This window comes from Cervus canadensis, chromosome 22 (assembly GCF_019320065.1).
Source record: "Cervus canadensis isolate Bull #8, Minnesota chromosome 22, ASM1932006v1, whole genome shotgun sequence".
NCBI classification, from domain to species: Eukaryota; Metazoa; Chordata; class Mammalia; order Artiodactyla; family Cervidae; genus Cervus; species Cervus canadensis.
In genome coordinates, this window is record NC_057407.1 from 17,593,356 (window position 1) to 17,608,257 (window position 14,902).

A 14,902-nucleotide genomic window follows, 5' to 3' on the forward strand; every position below is an offset into this window, starting at 1 on the left:
TGCCCGCCTCCCTCTGCTGGGTGTGGCCGGGCTGTGCCTGGCCCGGGTCTGCCCTGGAGGGTGGCTCAGAGATTGTGAAGGGGGACAGATAGCTTAGCACCAGGCTGGCGCAGCACCTCAGTGAGCGCCGGCCTCTGAGCCTCTGTCTTCCCCTTCCTCTCGCTGCCCATCCGGCAGCCTCCCAGAACCTGGTCGTGGTCAAATGCACAGTTTCACTCTGTGTAAAAAAAAAAAAAAAACAACCACTACAGGTCCCACCCGGAGTCAAGAGACCAGGGTTCAAATCCTGGAGGCGTGCCTCTTGGGGCACCACTTCTGTAAGTCCTTGCCCTTAACTGTAACTCACAGGATATGAAGGAAAGCTCTTTCTTTTTTTTTTCTTTTTTTAAAATAAATTTAAAAATCTCTTTATTTTTGGCCATGCTGGGACTTTCTTGCTTCCTGGGCTTTGTCGAGTTGTGGGGAGTGGGGGCCACTCTCCAGCTGTGGTGCCTGGGCTTCTCACTGCGGAGGCGTCTCTTGTTTCCAAGCACAGGCTCTAGGGTGCTTGGGCACAGTAGTTGCGGCACACAGGCTTAGTTGCTCTGCATGTGCCATATTGGGCTTGCCAGGTGGCACTAGTGGTAAGGAACCTTCCTGCCAATGCAGAAGTTGTAAGGACATGGGTTTGATCCCTGGGTTGGGAAGACCCCCTGGAGGAGGGCATGGCAATGCACTCCAGTATTCTTGCCTGGAGAATCACGTAGAATGAGGAGCCTGGCGGACTCCAGTTCATGGGGTCGCAAAGAGTCAAACACGACTGAAGCGACTTAGCACGCATGCGCGCACGCATGTGCGAAGGTTCGGCTTGTATGGGATGCGCAGATTCGGTTATTTGTCAGTATTTATTTTTTAGACTCCATGGTGGTCTGAGTGCTGGGCAGAGCAGGAAGCCCAAGCCACAGAAAACAAAACTATACTAGGGCCCTGCCCTTGGGAAGCTTCCAGGCTGGAGTCGGGGGGCTGCTGCAGGGACAGAGAATCCCATTAGGAATGGGCAGGTATGCCTAGCTGGATACTCACAGCCGCTTCTAATGAACTTACAACTTTTCGAACTTAAGGTCTCCTTGCCCTCTCTCGCTGCTGCCGCTGTTCCCAGGGCGTTCCTGATTTGCCCGTCTAGTTCTTGGTTTTCGGCTCGCCACAGTGTCACACTCTTTTGGGAAGTCACCCTAGTCTGGATTAGAAGCTCCTGGGCTTGCTTTCTTAGCTCCAAGCTTTGGCGCCTTATGGTATAATAAAAGTTATAGATTCAGTCTTTGCCCTTGGTTCCTGGCAAAGAGCTCCTAAAAATCCTTTTCATCTCCTGAGTGATAGGATTGTCTTTTGTATCCTGGCTGCGGGCCTGCACACAGCTTCGGGTTGGGTGGGGGGCGTTGCTGCCAGACAGACCGGGCCTTAATAACGCTGGGGCTGGGGCTCGCAGTCCTTCCCGCCGCCCCCTCTAACCTCCTGGCTGGGAGAGATGCTGGAGACTGAAGCAGTCAGCAGCGGTCCATGATACAATCATTTATACCTGCACTATGAAGCCTTGGTAAAAACCCCTACAACAGTGGGCTTTAGGGGGCTTCTGAGCTGGTGAGCACATGGAGGTGTTGGGAGCGTGGCCCCCCCGCCTCGTCCTGCCCCCCGCCTCGCCTCGTCCTGACCCCCCGCCTCGCCTCGTCCTGCCCCCCGCCTCGCCTCGTCCTGCCCCCCTTCTGCTCTTCTGCCCCCCTGCCTCGCCTTCTACCCTGACCCCCGCCTCGCCTCGTCCTGACCCCCGCGCCTCGCCTCGTCCTGCCCCCCCGCCTCGCCCGCTCGTCCTGCCCCCGCCTCGTCCTGCCCCCGCCTCGCCCGTCCTGACGTCCCCGCCTCACCTCGTCCTGCACCCCCACCCTGGACACCGCCTCGTCCTGCCCCCCCGCCTCGCCTCGTCCTGCCCCCCGCCTCGTCCTGCCCCCCCGCCTCGTCCTGCCCCCAGCCTCATCTTGTCCTTCCCCCACCCCCACAGTGGCTGTTCCTGAACTGGGTCCCCTGTAATAAACCCGCAAATGCAATTCAGGTGGTTTCCTGAATTCTGTGAGTCATTCTGGCAGGTTATTGAACCTCTGGGAGGGGGTCACGGGAACCCCTGAATTTACGTATAGCTGGTAGGTCTGAAGTCCTGGTGCCCCCGGCATCTGCAGTTGTTGTCGGAAGCAGGGGCAGTCTCACGGGACTGAGCCCTGTGCCTGTAGGGTCTGCACTAACTCCCAGAGGCAATTTGAAATGAAATGCTTGGACATCCAGTGTTGGGAATCAGAGAATTGGTTGTTGCTGGGTTGGGAAACCTCATGTTTGGTGTCACAAGTGGTGGCGGAAACAGACGTCACGCCCTTGGTATAAGAGGTGGCTGCTTTTTCTTTCATTACTGGTTTTTGTCTGAAGTATCACTGAAAGCAAGGACTGTGTCTGCTCTGCTCTTGGTCCTGAACGCAGTCCCAGCTGCAGCCCAGCGCCTGCCCCCGGCTAGGTGCTTAGCAAGTACTTCAGTTCAGTTCAGTAGCTCAGTCGTGCCCAACTGTCTGCAACCCCATGGACTGCAGCATGCCAGGCTTCCCTGTCCATCACCAACTCCCAGAGCTTGCCCAAACTCATGTCCATCGAGTCCGTGATGCCATCCAACCATCTCATCCTCTGTCATCCCCTTCTCCTCCTGCCTTCAGTCTTTCCTGGCATCAAAGTCTTTTTCAATGAGTCAGTTCTTCACATCAGGGGGCCAAAATATTGGAGTTTCAGCTTCAGCATCAGTCCTTGCAGTGAATATTCAGGACTGAATTCCTTGAGGATTGACTGGTTGGATCTCCTTGCAGTCCAAGGGACTCTCAAGAGTCTTCTCCCACACCACAGTTCAAAAGCATCAATTCTTCGGTGCTCAGCTTTCTTGATAGTCCAGCAATCACATTCGTACATGACTACTGGAAAAACCATAGCTTTGACTAGGTAGACCTTTGTTGGCAAAGTAATGTCTATGCTTTTTAATATGCTGTCTAAGTTGGGCATAGGTTTTCTTCCAAGGAGCAAGCGTCTTTTAATTTCATGACTGCAGTCACCATCTGCAGCGATTTTGGAGCCCCCAAAAATAGTCTCTCACTGTTTCCATTGTTTTCCCAGTTCTTTACCATGAAGTGGTGGGACTGGATTCCATGATCTTAGTTTTCTGAGTGTTGAGCTTTAAGCCAACTTTTTCATTCTCCTCTTTCACTTCCATCAAGAGGCTTTTTAGTTCTTCTTTGCTTTCTGCCATAAGAGTGGTGTCATCTGCATATCTGAGGTTATTGATATTTCTCCCAGCAATCTTGATTCCAGCTTGTGCTTCTTCCAGCCCAGCATTTTGCATGATGTACTCTGCATATAAGTTAAATAAGCAGAGTGACAATATACAGTCTTGACATACTCCTTTCCTGACTTGAAATCAGTCTGTTATTCCATGTCCAGTTCTAACTGTTGCTTCTTGACCTGCATACAGATTTCTCAGGAGGCAGGTCAGGTGGTCTGGTATTGCCATGACTTTCAGAATTTTCCACAGTTTATTGTGATCCACACAGTGAAAGGCTTTGGCCTAGTCAATAAAGCAGAAGTAGATGCTTTTATGGAACTCTCTTGCTTTTTTGATGATCCAATGGATGTTGGCAATTTGACCTCTGGTTCCTCTGCCTTTTCTAAATCCAGCTTGAACATCTGAAAGTTCTCAGTTCATGTACTGTTGAAGCCTCGCTTGGAAAATTTTGAGCATTACTTCATTAGCGTGTGAGATCAGTGCAACTGTGCGGTAGTTTGAACAATCTTTGGCATTAGTAAGTACTTGGTGGATGAGTAAATAAACAAGGTTGGCTGGATCCACCAGGGTTCTCTACCCCAAGGGCACGGCCCTACTTGAAAGGACTCTGGAGTTTGGGCGCTCTCTTTTTTTTTATTTGGTAATGTTTATTGACTCTTTTCTGCTTGTTTTTTTTCTGCCTTGATGTAATGTTTTAATTGAAGTATAGTTGATTTTCAATGTTGTGTTTCAGGTTATAGCAAAGTGATTCTGTTTTAAATATATGTATATCTTTCTGTGTATAGATGTAGATATTGTGTTCAGATTCTTTTCTATTGTTGGTTACTAAACGATACGGAATACAGTCCTTTGTGCTATACAGCAAGCCCTTATTGGTTATGTATTTCATTCATAATAATGTGTTGATGTTAATCCCATACTCCTAATTTATCCCTCCCCCTCTTTCCTTTTTGGCAACTCTAAGTTTGTCTTCTATGTTTGTGTTTTCCAAGTACATTTGTAACATTTTTTTTTGCCTCCCCATATGAGTGATGTTATATGACATTTGTCTTTGATTTATTTAGTATGATAATCTCTAGGTCCAACTATATTGCTGCAAATGACATGATTTCATTCTGTTTCATGGTTGAGTAATATTCCATTGTATATATGTATCCATCCTCTTTATCCATTCATTAAAGGACATTTATGTTGCTTATGTGTCTTGGTTATTGTAAATACTGCTGCTATAGATATTGGGGGTACATGTATCTTTTCAAATGATAGTTTTCTCTGGATATATGCCCAAAAGTGGGATTGCTGAGTCATATGGTAATTCTATTTTTAGTTTTTTAAGGAACCGCCAAACTGTTCTGCATACTGGCTGCACCAGTTTACCACCAACAGTGTAGAAAGGTCCCTTTTTCTCTACACCCTCCCCATAGACGCTATACAGTGGACTCCATAAACAATACAGTCCATGGAATTCTCCAGGGCGGAATACTGGAGTGGGTTGCCATTTCCTTCCCCAGGGGATCTTCTTGACCCCGGGATCAAACCCCGGTCTCCCACACTACAGGCAGATTCTTGACCAGCTGAGCCGCCAGGGAAGTCCGCACCCTCTGCAGCATTTATTATTTTAGAATTTTTGCTGATAGCCATTCTGACCAGTGTGAGACGGTACCTCATTGTAGTTTTGATTTGCATTTCTCTAAGTGTGTTAGCCATCTGTATGTCGTCTTTCAGAAAAACATCTATTTAGGTCTTCTGCCCACTTTTTGATTGGGCTGTTTCTTTTTTGGATACTAAGCTGCATGAGCTGTTTGTACATGTTGGAAATTAAGGCCTTGTCAGTCGCATTGTTTGCAAATATGTTCACCCATTCCATAGATTGTCTCTTAATTTTGTTTATATCAATTTAATTGGATCCCATTTGTTTGTGGAACTTGAAAACAAATGACTTCTTTTTGGCTGCACTAGCTCTTCCTCACTGCATGTGGACTTGATCTAGTTGGGGCTGCTTCCTCTAGCAGGGGCTTCTCCTCGTCGCAGTGCGAGGCTTCTGGCCGTGGTGGCTTCTCTTGTGGAGCACAGGCTCCAGGCGCGTGGGCCTCAGCAGTTGTGGTGCAGGGGCTTAGTTGTTCCTCGGCATGGGGGATCTCCCCAGACCAGGGGTCGAAACTATGTCCCCTGCATTGGCAGGTGGATTCTTATCCACGGTGCCACCGGGGCATGTTTTGAAAAGGCAAGGGTTTTGAAAAGGCAAGGGGCATGTTTTGAAAAGGCAAAGGCATGCTCTCAAACGGTGCCTCAGGAATAAGACAGACGGTTGAAACGGCTCAGCAAGCAGTCTTGACTTCTGTAGAAGTGTGCGCTCCAGACAGAAGTCTGGGAAGCAAGCACAGAGTGGGGAGCCCCCTAGATTTTTATCCCTGAGGCGCAGGTTCCCTTCTCTGGCTCCTCATAGATTGAGGACCACAGAATTACAGGCTCTCCCGGACATTGCCTAATTGTGTTTTTATTTTTAACAATTGGTCTCCATGAGGGCTTGTAAATTCCTGATTGGAGCATTTATGTTAACTGTTTTCCTCACCCTTTTAGTTCTTTGTGTATGTCCAGGATAAAGCCTGAGCAAATAGCCTGCCAAAGTTCTTATGAGGAAGGAGAATCAGGAAGTGAAAAGAACAAAGGATTGGAAACTAGCCACCATTTTAGACATCTTACTCACAGCCGGCTGTATACCGTTCTGTTCAGCTCTTCTAAGAGCGAATCACTTCTTCATTTATGACTTCTGCTTTGAGAGAAAAGACCATACCTCTCTTACCGTGTGTGTGTGCGCATACATGTATCCACCCTGTTTATACCACCCGCGTGCCGCGGCCAGAGACCGGTCCTCTAATCTCAGAGCCGACGCCTCTGTGTGCCGGGCTCTGTTTCCAAAGGGATCCCGGCCTTTCTGCTGCCTCTCCTGAAGGCTCCAGTCCCCGTCAGGAACTCGAGTCTTTAATATCCCAGGACCTTAGAAGAGACAGACCCTGTGTCTTCAGTCAAAGAATTGCTCTGTCCTGTGAGCAACCACAGTCCTGCTCTGAGGTTTGGCTCGTCTTGTTTATGCCCAGCGTTAGTATTTGCACACTCCTGTCCTTTGCTCCCTGCACGGATGTCTGTGGAGCACCTGCGGGCGTTGGGCACTGCTTTGAGTAGGACCCAGAGGGGAGCCGGGCCTCGGGGAGCGCGGTGGGACGTCTGTAGGCTCCCTCGCTTGCACTGCACAGCACCCCTGCAGAGTAGGACGCTGCTCCCCATTTTGCAGGGGAGGAAAGAAGCTCGGAGTGGTATTGTCACTTGCCCAGGTTTGCACAGCAAGTAGATGACAGAGCTGGATTTTGAACCAGGTCTTTTGATGGTAAAGACTTTCTCTTAGCCCCGTTTGTGCACAGTTGAAAAAGAAGTCAGGAGACCGAGGGCTTCTGTCCCGGCAGGGCTTCTAAGATACGGGGAGCTGAGGGGGTGCCCTCCCCGTGTGGGTCTCTGCTTTCCCATCTGTGATGAGCGGTGTTTGCTCAGGAGTGGGCCTCACTGCTCTGCACACGCCCCCGAGGTAGTGCCTGGCTTCTGTCCTCAGGGGAGCGGGATCCAAACTCTGAGACATCACCTACCAGCTCCTGCTGGGACTGGGGGGCCGGACCCCTGGGTCTCCTGTTACCGTTGGCAATGGCTGTACCCAAGGTGGCGGCTTCAGGGAAGGTGGCCTTGACCCTACTGTTTGGAGGGCAAAGTTCTGGGTTCCAGCCTGCTCTCTACCAGGGATTTATACTATTACTGACTATGGGAAATTAATATCTAATTTCTCTTTGCCATAGTTTCCACATGTTGGTTGTTTTAAGAGTAAGCTCTTGTTTTTCTTTTAATTTATATATTTTACTATGTAAGTTTTAGGTATATGGCATTATAATTTGACATCTTGTACACTACAAAATGACCACCCCCAAGTCTAATTACCATTAGTCACCATGCAATTGAACCGCTTTACCCCCTTGGTTCACCCCTCCAGCCCCCTGGCCTTCTGGTAACTGCTTTATCTGAATCTATAGGTTTGTTTTTGTTTGCTTGTTTTGTTTTAGATTCCACATGAGGGTCAAGTCATATGGTATTTGTCGTTTTTCCTTCTGACTTCTTTCACCTAATGTAATACCCTCAGTGTCTCTTCATGTTGTCACAAATGGCAGGATTTCCTTTTTCATGACTGAGTAGTATTTTACTGTATATAGATACACTACATATGCATTATTCATCCATCCATTGATGGACACTTAGCTATTGTAAATAATGCTGCAGTGAACATAGCGGTGCATATGTCTTTTCAAGTTAGTGTTTTTGTGTTTCTCAGGTAAATATCCGGAAGTGTAATAGCTTGATCGTATGATAGTCCTAGCCTTAATTTTTTGAGGAACCTCCATGCTGTTGCCCACAGTGGCTGCACCAATTTACAATCCGACCAACAGTGTGCGAAGGTTCCCTTTTTCCCACATCCTCTCTGTTGCTTGTTATTTTTTTTGTCTTTTTGATAATAGTCATTCTAACAGATGTGAGGTGAAATCTCAATTTTCCCTATAATAATCCCCTTCCTGATAAGCCAGTTTTGGGCTTCCCTGATGGCTTAGATTATAAAGAATCTACCTGTAATGCCAGAGACCTGGGTTTGATCCCTGGGTTGGGAAGATTCCCCTGGAGGAGGAAATGGCAACCCACTCCAGTAGTCTTGCCTTGGAAATTCCACGGACAGAGGGGCCTGGGGGACCGCAGTCCCTGGTGTTCCTGAGTGACTAACACTTTCGCTTTCCCTAATAATCAGTGAATGTTGACCATCTTTTCATGTGCCTGTTGTCTGGCTGTGCGTCTTCTGTGAAAAGGTGTCTATTCAAGTCCTTTGCCCAGGTTGTTTTGTTGTTGTTGAGCTTTATGGGTTTTTTAATTACTATTTTGAATACAACTCTGATGAATATGATTTGCAGATATCTTCTCCCATTCAGTTAGGTGTCCTTTCAATTTGTTGACAGTTTATCCTTCGTTGTGCAGAAGTTTTTTAGTTTGATAATAGTCCCATTTGTTTATTTTTGCTTTTGTTTCCCTTGCCTTTGGAGTCAGTTCTACAAAAACGTCACTAAGACCAGTGTTAAGAAGCTTACCACCTATGTTTTCTTGTAGGACTTCTATGGCCTCAGGTCTTACATTCAATTCTTTAATCCACTGTCTTTACCTCACTGTGTGTTCTAGGCTCCTTTGTTGTAAATGAATTATCCATACATATGTGGATTTATTTCTGGGCTCTCAGTTCTGTTCCATTAATCTGTGTGTATGTTTTTGCACCAGAACCGTGCTGTTTTGATTACTATAGCTCCATTGGAATGTTGATAGAGATTGCATTGAATCTGTAGATTGCTTTGGGTAGTATGGACATTTAAACCATGTTAATTATTCCAGTTCATGAGCATGGAATATTTTTTTCATTTCTGTCTTCTTCAGTGTCATCAGTATTTTAGTTTCCAATGTATAGATCTTTTACCTCCTTGGCTAAATTTATTCCTAGATGTTTTATTCTTTTTGATGGAATTGTAAATGGGATTATTTTCTTAATTTCTCTTTCTAATAGTTTGTTGCTTTATAAATAATTTATCCCTCCCTTTAGTATATGTTTACCCTTTCCAATGAGAATTTTACTTTCATATGTTTTCTTATTAATCAGTACCTTTTCTTTTCAGCCTAAAGAAGTTATTTTAAGATTTCTTGTAAGGCTGGTTTAGTGGTCATAAACTCTTTCAGCTTTTGCGTATCTGGAGAACTTTTACTCTTTCCTTCAATTTTGAATGATAACCTTACCAGGCAGAGAATTCTTGGTTGGAATTTTTTTTCCCCCTCTTTCAGCCCATGACAGTCCATTCTGGCTTATACATTTCCTGCTGAAAAATCTGCTAAAGCCTTAAGGAGTTTTCCTTGTACATAGTAAGTTGTTTTTCTCTTGCTGCTTTTATTCTTCCTGTCTTCTAAACTTTCACCGTTTTAATTGTATAGTGCCATGGTGGGTTCTCATGAGTTTCTCTTCCTTGGAAATCTCTAAGCTTCCTGGACCTGGATGTCTGTTTCCTTCCTCAGGTTACGGAAGTTGTCAGCGATTATTTCTTCAAATATTTTTTTCTGGCCCTTTCTCTTCTTCTTCTGGGGCCTCTTTAATGGAAATGTTATTCTACTTGATGTTTTCCTAGAAGTCCTTTAAGGCCTTTTCACTTTTTAAGCTTTATTTTTCATTTTGCTGCTCTTTCTAGATGACTTCCTTTGCCTTGTCTTTCAGCTCACCGATTCATTTTTCTACTTCATCCAATCTGCTGCCAAACCCCGCCAGTGTGTTTTTCAGTTCATTTGTAGCTTCTCTTTGGTACTTTGTCATATTTTATCTTTGTTCAGCTTCTTACTGTGTTCCTCCATTTTTCTCCTGAGATTGGTGAGCATCTTAATGATTATTACTTTGAACTGTTTATCAGGTAGATTGTTTACCTCCATCTTATTAAGGTCTTTTTTTTCAGGGATTTATCTTCTTCTTTGGATTGGAACGTGTTCCTCTGTCTCCTCATTTTATCTGTGTGTGTTTGTCTGTATGTATTTTTCAAAACTGCTGCCTCTCCCAGTCTTGAAGGAGTACTCTTGTGTAGGAGATGATTCGTGGGACTCAGATACACAGTGGACACTCAAGGGGTGTCCCTCATGGGGGCTCCCCACGCCTGCTGGCTGTGGCAGGACTGCAGCGGCGGGGTGGGGTGTGCAGGGCAGGCCAGTGTACACGTGCCCGGCCGGCTTCGCAGCTGCCAGCGTGCGCCGGGCTGGGGGCGCTCACCTGGGCCCGCTGTCATGCAGCTGCTGCTGGGGTGGGGGGGGTGGGGGGAGATGGGGGCGGGCAGAATGCAGGTTCCTCTGCTGTTGGGTGAATTCTGTGTTCCAATGGTTTCTTTATCAACTTTGTTGCTGACTCTGCTTTGTATGTTTTGGATGGGATCCTTTCAATTTGTTGCACCAAACTATTGACTCCTCTAGTTTAAAAAAAATTTTTTATTACAAAAAATTAAAAACTTGTGCACAAGTGGAGAGAGCAATATAATGATTCCAGATGGTACCTAACAGTCAGCCTCGGCAGTTACCTTCTCATGTCTCCCTATTCTTTGTTTTTAACTTTTTGTTTCAAAATGACTTTAGACTTTCAGAAGATTGCAAAAATCTAGTAGAGGGTTCTGTATGCCTTTCACCCAGCTTCCTGTAGTGTTAGCATTTTACATAACTGTAGTGTAATTATGGAAAACAGGAAAATACCACAATGAACTACTGTTGACTGATCTTCAGAACTTAGTTGAGTGGAACTATATGTAACTTTGTTCTGTATCTTCCGCGTCTCCTGTAGATGTGTTATCATACTTTCATAATTAAAAAACAAACAAACTGCAAAAACAACAACAAAAGAACTTGAGGGTGTTGGAAGGTCCCCAGGTTCACCTGCTGCTTCAGTGATTTGCTTGAGGGACTCAGAACTCAGGATACCTGTTTTATTCATGATCATGTTTTTTTTTTTACTGCAAAAGGATATAGATTCAAATCAGCCAAGGAAAAGGCAGGTAGGGCGGAGTCCAGCAGAGGCCCGGCACGGCCTTCCAGTGGCGCCCGCCCTGCTGAGTTGTGTGGACAGCAGTCCTTCTCCCTGTGGCGGCATGCACGTGGAACCTACGCCCAGGCCGGCTCAGCACAGCCTTGTCCCGGGTTATAGTGCTCGCGTCCCAGAGCTGTGGGAGGTTGGTGTGGCTCATCTCAGTTCCTCAGTCTCCAGCCCTTCCAGAAACCGTGATCCAGCATAACCCACGGCCACACACGAATCACGCCGTTAGTGGGGATTGCCTGGCATGGCCCAGGGCCCCAGGTGAACAGAGGCTCTCTTTGCAGGCAGGCTGTTCTGAGGGCTCAGAGGTGATCTCCCAGGAGCTGTCAGGGTCAGCGCTTCCTCTGGAACGTGCCAGGTTTGAAATCCCGCCGACTTCATTCTTCCCGCACACTAGATCTGCCAGGTTTCCCGCCCAGACCTCTTTCCTGGCTCAGGATCCCCCACTGCGCTTATGTGTCCTGTCCCTTCCATTGGTCCAATTCTCGGTCTGTGTCTTTTATGACCTTGAGACTTCAGAGAGTACTGGTGAGGTGTTTCTTTTAGAATGTCCCTTATTTACTTTGAGGTTTCAGAAGGTGTGGATGATGCCTCGCCCAAAAGAGGGGACTGGGAGGAGGGTGGAGGGTCTTGGGGTGGTGGCCACCCATGAGGGAGGGGTAGGTGCCAGACGAGCTAAGGGCCTCAGAGGAATGAACCAGTGGAAAAAGCACTTGCAGGGGTCTGGTCAGTGACAGACGTGACAGAGAGCAACTGTTGAGGACAGGGAAGACGATAATTAACTTTGAGTGCTGGCCGTGTGCCTACACCTAAAGAACACATTATGTTTGTTAGTTAATTCATTCCTCTTAACAGCCTGTGAGCCTGGCACTCCTGGAGCCCTCATTTAACTGATGAGAAACTCAGAGATGGTAAGTGAAGTGTCAGGGTCACCGCCCATATGACAAATGGCAAGACCAGGTCCCCTGTGCCACGCCCAAGTCCAAAGTATGTCTGGCTCTGCGGCCTGGCCCGTAACAGCCATGCTGTGCCCCCGTCACAGTATCCTAAGAAGGGGCGGCAGAAATGGGGGGAGAAGTTACCTCCACCCCTTGAAATGTGCCAGGCCCTGGGCACAGTACCCTGTGTCTATTCTCTTGTGTTTTAAGAGGTGCTAGGCATATAGTAGGTGCTTAATGCATGTTTTCCTCTTTCCTGCTCCTTCCCTGAGCTTCCCGGGCCAGGAGCAGGCATGTGGACCCCTGTGCCCCGTTTGGACGGTCTGCTCTCAAAGCTGTGAATGGGATGGGGCTGGGGTTCTGGGCCCCGGCCTGCTCTTCCTTCTCAGATTGGTTTGGGCTGGGCCACCTGCTGGGAGAGAAGGAAGAAGGAAAGCCATTTGGCTTTGGTAGGCTTGCAGGATGCTTCTGGCAACAGATGGGAAGGCTGGAATGTGGGTGCTTTGCAGAACGTTGTCCTGTAACCTCTATCGCAGATGCTGTTAATGCAGGAAAGCCAGCAGGCGGCGGGGGCGGGGAGCGGGGCAGAGCGTTCACGGCTCGCTCCCGCCGCCTGCTGACGGTGTGCTTTCGTGCGGTTGCTTTGCCTCTAAACCTTGGATTCTCCTGTAAAATGGAGGTAAGGACAGTCCTGGGGGATTATCGAGGAGATTCACACAGAGTATTTAGCCCAGTCCCTGGCACAGACGCTAAATGTTCAGTGAGTACAGGTATCATTGCCTGTGTCACAGCTGTGGAAAATACGGTTCAGTTGAGTTGCCCAGGCTTGTGACAAGTAGTGATCGGCAGAGCTGGGGCTTGAGTCCAGAGGTGGGCCCAGAACTAACCCTCCTTACAGGGCAGGCCTGGTGCTGACCTTGCAGGGAAGTGAGCAGTTTAGTTCAGGCACACACACGGGAGAGCTGGGTGCCCCGGTCCCGTGCGAAGCCCTCCCTTGGAGGGGGAGCCCGGCTAGCTTAACCGTTGCCCAGCAGCCAGGGTTGCCAGGGCCTCTCCCCGGGCAGTCCTGCTCATCCCTCCTCACGTGCTTTCTGGGAAATGGATGGGCAGATTCAGTGAGGGGGCCAGTACTGGAAAACGGCCCAGCCCCTCGTCTTCTCTGGGGGAGTGCCAGCCGATCATCAACACGGATAGCTGTGACGGGCCGAGGTGAGGACAGCAACCACAGGGATGAAAGGGTTCTGTTCTCAAGAGACCCAGCAAGAGGGGGCGCTGTAAAACAAGGCCCTGGTGGGAGCAGGGGCTTTGAGGTTGGTTGATGAGTCTCTGGGAGCAATGAAACATCAAACGGTTTAGACTACTGCTGAGTCACAGGTCTGGTTCTGCAAGGGGACGGGAATCCCGCAGTGACGGTCGGTCCCAGAGACTGGCTGGCTTTGTGGTCCTGGGGGTGGGACCACGTCTACACTCCGCACACATTCCTCACCGCAGGTCTCAGGTCAGTGTACGCTGGCCTGCATCTGTGTTTGTGGTTGGAAGGGAAACCTCAAGTTCAGATGGGAAAATGGAAGGTGAGCTTGGTTCCTGAGTCCTGTGCCCCGAAGGATGGCATAGGGGCCCCCGTGAGCCCTTTCTAGGAGCGCGGCTGTAGTGGGAAAACTGTAGGCTTCTCAGACAGACGGCTGTGTGTGAATCTCCTCTCCCCCACCAGGGATTGTTTTGTGACTTCTCTCAGGTCTGACTCAATGAACGTGAGTTTGAGCAAGCTCCGGGAGATGGTGCAGGACAGGGAAGCCTGGCGTGCTGCAGTCCGTGGGGTCACAAAGAGTTGGACGCGACTGAGCAACAAGAACGATCAGGTCTTTTAACTTACCTGAGCCTTGGTTTCTTCATCTGCATAACAGGGAGGATGAGATCAGACTGTTGCGGGTGGTGACCGTGCTGGCCGTCCGTAGTGCAGTCAGAGCATGGATGAGGTGTCACATTTATGGGTAATCGTAAATGATAGCTAGTCACAGCTTTTGTGAACACACACTGTGTGCAGAGCCCTGGTTGGGAGTGCTAAGGGGGAGCAGTCAGGTGGGTCCCTGCGCTCATGAGGCCTGGAATCTGTATAATGTCAAGTGTGGTGAGCTGGGCCTGTGAAAGCGCCCCCGGAGCACACACAGCGGAGCCGGGGAGGAGGCGTCCCTTCGCCTCCTGAGTGCTCCCGTCTCTCTCCCAAGGTGGTGGTGGTTTTTTTTTTTATATTTCTTTGGTTGCTCCGGGTCTTAATTGTGGCATTCCCTCCCAGGGATTGAACCTGGGCACTCTGCATTGGGAGTGTGGAGTCTTAGCCACAGAGCAGCAGGTACGTCCCCCAGGTTTTGTGTTTGGTGTGTGTGTGTGTGTGATCTTCCCCACCCAGGGATCGGGCCCTTGTCTCGTGTCTCTTGCTTCGGCAGGCAGATTCTTTACCGCCAGCGTCACAGCCGGTCTGCCACTGAAGAGGGTGTCTCAGACCCAGACGGGACTTGTGGTCTGGTGGCTGTGAGTGTGACCTCGGTGTGAACAGGGCTCACTGCTCTCGGCTCCCCGTTTAGGGCACGGTCTGCCGTCTCAGCTACAGCCTCGGGCCTCTCCTTCTCCAAGATCTCTAGGACAGGGTGATGCCTGACCTTTGCCTTCAGGGATGGCCTAACTCTGGGGGTGCCCAGAAAGTGGGTGGTGGGAGCCACGCAGCTCCACCGTGCATCCTGAAGGCACAAGTGCTGGTAGGGCCCAGGCGCGCCGACAGAAGCCCGGGAAGCCGGAGGAGAGCTGCTGAACCAAACGGACAGCTCCGGGCGGGGGTCAGTGTGGCGGGGGCGGGGGTCAGCGTGGCGGAGGCGGGCGCAGGCGAGGACGGGGCTGCACCCTGCGCCTGGGAGGAGGCTGGAGGTGCTGCGGCAGAAGACGGGGGAGGAGGAG